Below are 7,258 nucleotides of genomic sequence, written 5' to 3'. Positions count from 1 at the left end.
CTAAAAACAAAAAGAATATTTTTATATTTTATTGAAATAAATTAATCTAAGGGTAAAAATTACTTACATGTGTTCTTTTGTTGTCGTCAAATATTCTGACATTTGATTGATAGCCCATAGAGTTGTAGTAAAATCACAGACTACTACTCTATCCTAGACCGTTCCTTCGTCCACTTTAATTTTTTTTCAGATTCGATCACACTTACTAAGATCGCGGATTAAAAACGCTTCCACTTTGTCAACATATCACAGTTGGTAATTTAATAGAAGATTTTAATATAAAGTTTTCTAATAAATGCCACAGTTGGTAGCATATAGCGTAGGGTAGTTGATCGAGTCTGGATTAGAAAAAAAAAAAAAAAAAAAAAAAGGATTATTGGCTCGTAATTTAAATTAAATTTTGCAAAAAAAAAAATACATACTACTAATTTTTTTTTCTCATTGTTCGTACGAGCGTAACGTCTAGGTGAACTGCCAGAGGATGCCGACTACACGGTCCAACAAACACACGACATCATCAGCAGATGTTCCAGTGGTTGTGACAACAATCGTCGCCAACACATCAACTACAACAAATAACACTGCTGGATTGGGTACCATTGTTGACGCAACTTCACCAAGTTACGCTACTCCGCCAGATATTCCAGGTGCTCATGGTATTACGACAATAGCACCATCAGTGTCGAAAGCCAATCCCACCCTACCCACGACAGTATTGGCTGGAAATGTACCACAATCAACTATTGGTACGAGTCCTGGAAACGTACCGATATTGAATCCGGCGCCTGGTATGGTTCCACCTGCGTCGTCTGCACAACTGCATCAGTATTTTGGTTATGGGTTGGGAAGTGTTCCACAGTACGGACAAGCTCTTCCAACGTACCCATATCATGTGAATCATGCGCCAACTACGCAATCGAATACAACTCCATCACTTCATCCTGTTCTTGCGCCACCAGCACATGCAGGTCCGACTGGGCAACCTGCGACAACAACAGCAGTAGGAGAGGAGGACGCCACACCATCAAGAGTCATCCAGTTTATGCGTTCCCAAACACGACTCAACGCATCACACGAGCATGATATTCATGAGGTAAATCTCCAATTAAAATATTTATGTGAATCCATTAGTAAGATATCATGTAGCCAATCCTGCAATCAGAGTACGAATAAGTCGTTAATAAATTTATCGCATAGTAATGTAGGAGATAATATGTACAAAATTAAGTATCAGGTAAACATAGATACGTACTTCAAAGACTTCCCTCGGTGTGACGGCTCCAGCAAACCGAATATAATAAAATTCCTGGAGGAAATCCAAAAGCTCGCAGAGTTACACGTCCTGGAGGAGAAACCTCTTCTAACACATCTCCTCCAGTTTTGTGACGGAAATTTTCAAAGATGGTGGGCTACAAATATCCAATCTTATCCCACCTGGGACTCCCTTCGCTTCAGGATATTAGATGTATTTTTTGCGCCGGCCGAAAGGTCCCTGCTCATATCAGAACACTTGTATAGATGGCAACGTCCAGAGGAATTATTCACGGCGTTCATTGATGATATTAAACTCAAATCTAAAATCATTGGAGCCAACCTTAGTGAGCAGGAGATCATTACAATTCTTTGGGCTCGCATGAATAGGGCGACATATGATATTTGTAAATTTAGGATGGTACCGGATTCATTTGAAATACTTGACCTAGTAGCTCAAGAGGTGCGTCAAATAACGGATAGACAAGTAATGTACGCACAAATGGAGCAGAACTCCAGTAGGTCTAAACCTACAAAAAACTAGTTGAAATCTCCAATTACAATACAATCAACCAAACCCCGTCTCGTCCCCCCCATCGTTGTCTAATGGGACGTCGCAAATTATTATCAATTCGTTCACAACATACTAGCCTACCTACAATACCCGTAACCATAGGACCTTGTACGTACGATTGCCTTCTGGATTCAGGGGCCACTCATAGTTTTTGTGATAAAAAATTGGCAACAGCTACAGTAAAGCTTGGTTTAGGCAAGATCTCCACCACAACGCTCCAAACTATATTAGCGGATGGTACTGTCACTAATGTCCATCAGTTGCTGACATGTTCTATCAGAATTGGCGGATTTACTTGGAAGACAGCGTTTCATATAATACCAAGCCTAACTTTCAGTTTAATCATGGGGGTTGATCTTTTAAAACACATGAAGGCTATTTTAAATTTCGAAAAATGCTTAGTGACCTTCATGTTCAACCCAAAAATACCCATCCCCATGTGTCCAGGGACAGTCTGTACAATAAATAACATCGTCACATCACCTACGTTGCCGAAAACTCAATCTTCCCGTCTCGAAACGTTATTGAATCGCTTTAGTGACACAATCACCAACAAAATCGGTTGTGCTCGTGATTATTGGTACACCATACGTTTAAAAGACAGTATACCGGTACGGAGCCCACCCTATCCACTTTCACCCCCTAAAGCGCTGGAAATGGAACAGCACATCAACGGCCTCCTGGAGCAAGGCATTATCGAACCTTGCCGGAGTGAATACTCGGCTCCAGCCTTTTTAATAAAGAAAAAAGATGGTTCAAACAGACTGTGTATCGATTATAGGCGTCTGAATGCGAAAGTTATCTTCGACGGCTTTCCCTCCCCTAATATGGAGAATGTTTTTCAGAGCTTGAGTGGCTCACGCTGCTATTCAGTGATCGATTTAACTAGCGCTTACTATCAAATAATGCTGTCCCCTGGGTGCCGAAAATACACAGCGTTCTCTACGCCAACAGGCCAATACTTGTTCCGGACTACTCCCTTCGGATTAAGTGTCAGCCCAATGGCTCTAAACCGCTTGATCTTCGGGTTATTCGCAGACCTCCGCTATAAATGTGTTATTCCTTACTTCGACGACATTTTAATTTACAGCTCGAGCTTTGAAGAGCACCTAAAACACCTGGAGATAGTGTTCACTAGGTTACGAGATACCGGCTTAACGGTACGACCGGACAAAATGCAACTATGTCTACCTAGCATTCAATTCCTAGGGCATGTAATATCCGCGTCAGGTGTAGCTTTGGATAGGTCGAAGGTAGCGGCTGTGTTGGACCTGCGAATACCTCGCAACATTAAGCAACTGAGATCCTTCTTGGGGATGACTTCCTTCTTCTCGCGTTTCATCCCCAACTACGCCGAAATAGTTGCCCCGCTGAACGCACTCAGAAAAAAGGACGTGGTGTACCACTTCGGAGATGACCAAATTAAAGCATTCAACGCGGTCAAACAAGCTCTTACAGAAGCTCCAGTACTTGCCTTCCCAGATTTTAAAAAACGCTTCATCGTACAAACCGATGCTTCAGGTGTCGCAATTGCTGCTGTATTGCTTCAGGAACTAGACGGAGGCCAAAGAGCCATCCAGTACGCTAGCAGAAAATTAACCCCTGCGGAGGTTAAATATTCTGCATACGAACTGGAGAGTCTCGCTGTCGTCTGGGCCCTGGAGAAATTCAAACAGTACTTACTAGGAACACGGTTTCTACTCAACACCGATAGCGGAGCCCTAAGCTGGGTCATGAACCATCCAAAACAGCTTGGCCGAGTGGGAAGGTGGGTACTAAAACTCTCACGTTTTGAGTTTGACGTGGAACACATAAAAGGCCCCACCAATGTTGTAGCTGACGCCCTTTCAAGGCTATTTTCAATAAAAAAATCAAACGACGAGAAAAGTCCCACAGACAACTTCCATAAAAATTTGACAGACGGACATACAGGTAAAATTTCAGTTTTAGACGAGGTACCACAAACCTTTACCTCTCTGCAACGACAGCAAGAGAAAGATCCTGAGCTACGGCTCATCATCCAGCGCCTACGTGCCGGAGATGATGTGATAGGCTATGAGTTACGGGACTCCCTTCTTCTAAAAATTGTAGGGAAAAATAGGTTGCGACGTATCCCTGTACCTAAAACTATGAGACAAATGCTTCTCTACTATCACCACGATGGAATAGCTTCAAACCACCCCGGCATTACAAAAAGTTATAGGGCCATTGCCCGTCGCTTCTGGTGGCCACGACTGTTTGAGGAGGTCCGCGGTTATGTTAGGTCCTGTCCGGAATGCCAGCGGTGTAAACCACACAATAAAGCACCTGGGGCCCCATTAGCTTCTAAAACTCCAGAACACCCGTGGGAGAGGGTCCACATAGATCACGTTGGCCCCTTAGTCATGACTAAAAACGGGTTCCGATATGTGCTCACAGTGGCAGATAGCTTCACGAAATGGTTGGAGGCCATTCCCGTAAAACGTGTTACGGCGGCTAACACCGTCGACAAGCTCAATAAGGTCTGGTTACGCTTCGGTCCACCTCGACACGTCATTACGGACAACCATAAGGCATTTACAGGCGAGAAATTTAGGCTCATGTGCCTTCGATGGGGTATCAAACACATTCTGTGCGCACCTTATAGACCGTCGAGTAACTCTTTCGTCGAAAGAATCCACAGGGACCTCAAGAGTGGAATGACTATTATGTTACGTCAATACGCAAACACCCACAAAGAATGGGATCAATTCCTCCCATATTTTCAATTTGCACATAATAGTCAATTCCACGAATCGATCCAATGCAGCCCCTCGACGGTATTTTTAGGACGAGCAGTTCCAACTCCATTGGACCTCCGGTGGAATTTGCATGAAATAATCCATGATGATCCCCCACCAGATCTCGATAAGGTCCGAGAGTCATTGGCAAAGGCACATGACAAAATGAAACGCTTCCATAACGCCAAACGTCCACCAGAACATCCTTTCACAGAGGGCCAAATTGTGCTACAGAGAGTGGTCCCCAATTCGACGAGGCCAGAAAATTTATTCCCCGGTGGACGACACCCAGGAGAATACTCCGCTTTACAACCCCTGTTTCATGCGATCTCGAAGACTTAGAAACTAAAATAAGGTACAAAGCCCACGTCGAGGACCTGAAGCCGTTCATCGAAAGAGAAGAAATCAATTAATAAATTCCGAAATACAATAGTATTTCTCCCTAAAAGTGGGGGAGACTGAACCGTTCAAATTCGGTTCACAGTATTTTGATTGTAGGTTTGGTTGATAGTAATTAAAAATCTTTTAAATTAGAGTAATAAGCGCGATCAAAAAAACATTATACGGATTAAAACAGAGGAAGTAATAATCATTAAAAAACACGAACACGAAGAGAAATATTTACAAAAAAAAAAAAAAAAAAAAATACAAAAAAAAATAGAAATAAATAAATAAAAAAAAAAAAACCCTATCTAAATCTAAACACACACACAAAAAAAAAAAAAAAAAATAAAATAAAAAAAAAAACTAACAAAAGTAGTCAATTAAAAAAGTTGAATTAAAATCACGCTAGCGTGTGAACGGACGTCAATACACGCTAACGTGTGAATAGCCACCACGCGCAACAATAATTAAAAGGTAACAAATAAAAACAACGTAGTTCCGCGTAGAGATACACAACAGAGCCTAAAAGCTGAGACAATTTAAAGATGAGGCTCTCTTGAAAAAATCACCGTTGAATGGTACACATCAAGGATCAGTTATAAAATTTATTAAAAATTAATAATTTTACACGTCCGTGCCCGCAACGCGAGCACGTTTTGAATATTACATCGGACAATTGATGGATTGGGTCATTTAATCTGGAATAAAGATAATTGGTTTAACTTCAAGAAGTGGACTTACTTGAACGATCAAATTAATTATACCTGGACATTTCATCAACGGCTGGTGTTTTTGTTTGGTTGTGTATCGCTCGGTCATCCTGTGGTGGTTTTTCCTAGATTTTTAAGGTACGTTTATTATTTCCTTCTGTCTTACTTCGTATGCGCGAGTAGTTGGAGATTTACCTACAAAAAAATTTCAAAAAGTTTAAATACGTAGTTTTAAAGAAAAAAAAATACGCAACTGAACCTTTCCGACTGATTTTAATTACATATATAAAATTTGTGTGGAACGTGATCAATACCGCGTTTTGGAAGTGTAGCGGACCACGAGTTAGACTGCCATTTAAGGGCGTCTCGAATTCTCGCTCGGCGCTACACTTCGCGGAATTTAAGCTTCACGGTATTCTGCCCGGTGAAATATTAGAATAAATTGAGTAACGGGTCGGAGACAGAAGGTGGTGAATTGGATCACTCCACCGAAGAATTTAACTACAAGATCGGAACGGTTCAGTTTCAATATAGTTTCACATATTTTATAAAAAAAAAAAACAAAAGAAAATCACTTAGTTAATTTAACAAAAAAAAACCTTACCTTAAAGAGGTTATGTAACATTGAATATTTATCTTGGAGAATTCTAGTTTTATATTATTTTCTTTGTAATTCATTTAATGATTTTATCTTGCAAGACAAAAAATAAATTCTAAAAACAAAAAGAATATTTTTATATTTTATTGAAATAAATTAATCTAAGGGTAAAAATTACTTACATGTGTTCTTTTGTTGTCGTCAAATATTCTGACATTTGATTGATAGCCCATAGAGTTGTAGTAAAATCACAGACTACTACTCTATCCTAGACCGTTCCTTTGTCCACTTTAATTTTTTTTCAGATTCGATCACACTTACTAAGATCGCGGATTAAAAACGCTTCCACTTTGTCAACATATCACAGTTGGTAATTTAATAGAAGATTTTAATATAAAGTTTTCTAATAAATGCCACAATGGCAGGCAAAGATTATATTACATAAATTTAAGAAATAAACATTCCAGATTCATATCGCATCTGAAAATTATATTTACTTGAAAGATATTATCAGGTAAGATTTCAACATGAACTATCGGATATATATACTATTCTTGCTGGAGATCCTCAGTGAAACGCTCTAGCTCCAATTTTGTATCTTATACAGACTCGGATCCAAATAAAGTATCGGAAAAACTTCAATATGGGCCAAAAGAAAACAATTAAATAATAAATTTAATAAATATTTCTGGTTGTTAAATCGTAACTCACTCTTAATTATCGCTCGAAAATAAGTTGTTTGTGTATAAAAGGATTTTGAAACCTATATGGACATACGGTATTCAATTGTTGAGTACTGCAAGTGTTAGTAACATTAATATTTAACAGCGTTTTCACTTCAAAGTGCTGGGTTCGATAAGTGATTCACCATGGTACGTACGAAACGATGATATACATTGTAGTTAAAATCTGTCTACAGTGCGTGGAAAAATAGTGCGATTTAGTGAAAACTCTATGAATCGTTTAGAAATGCATTTAAATG

At 39.7% G+C, this 7,258-nt stretch overlaps 1 long non-coding RNA gene across 1 annotated transcript; it reads right to left on the bottom strand.

Moving 5' to 3' along the window:
* Nucleotides 1-5,560: 5,560 nt before the first annotated feature.
* LOC123294950 lies at nucleotides 5,561-6,391 on the bottom strand. Its single transcript, XR_006535135.1, has 3 exons — nucleotides 6,283-6,391; nucleotides 5,733-5,873; nucleotides 5,561-5,666 (listed from the first exon to the last, which is right to left on the bottom strand). It is a non-coding gene; the product is annotated as an uncharacterized LOC123294950 (long non-coding RNA).
* Nucleotides 6,392-7,258: the final 867 nt, after the last annotated feature.

The sequence above is a fragment of the Chrysoperla carnea genome, chromosome 3 (genome assembly GCF_905475395.1).
Source record: "Chrysoperla carnea chromosome 3, inChrCarn1.1, whole genome shotgun sequence".
Lineage (NCBI taxonomy): Eukaryota > Metazoa > Arthropoda > Insecta > Neuroptera > Chrysopidae > Chrysoperla > Chrysoperla carnea.
Note: the sequence above shows the minus strand (reverse complement) of the source record. Positions and strands in the feature narration are given on the sequence as shown.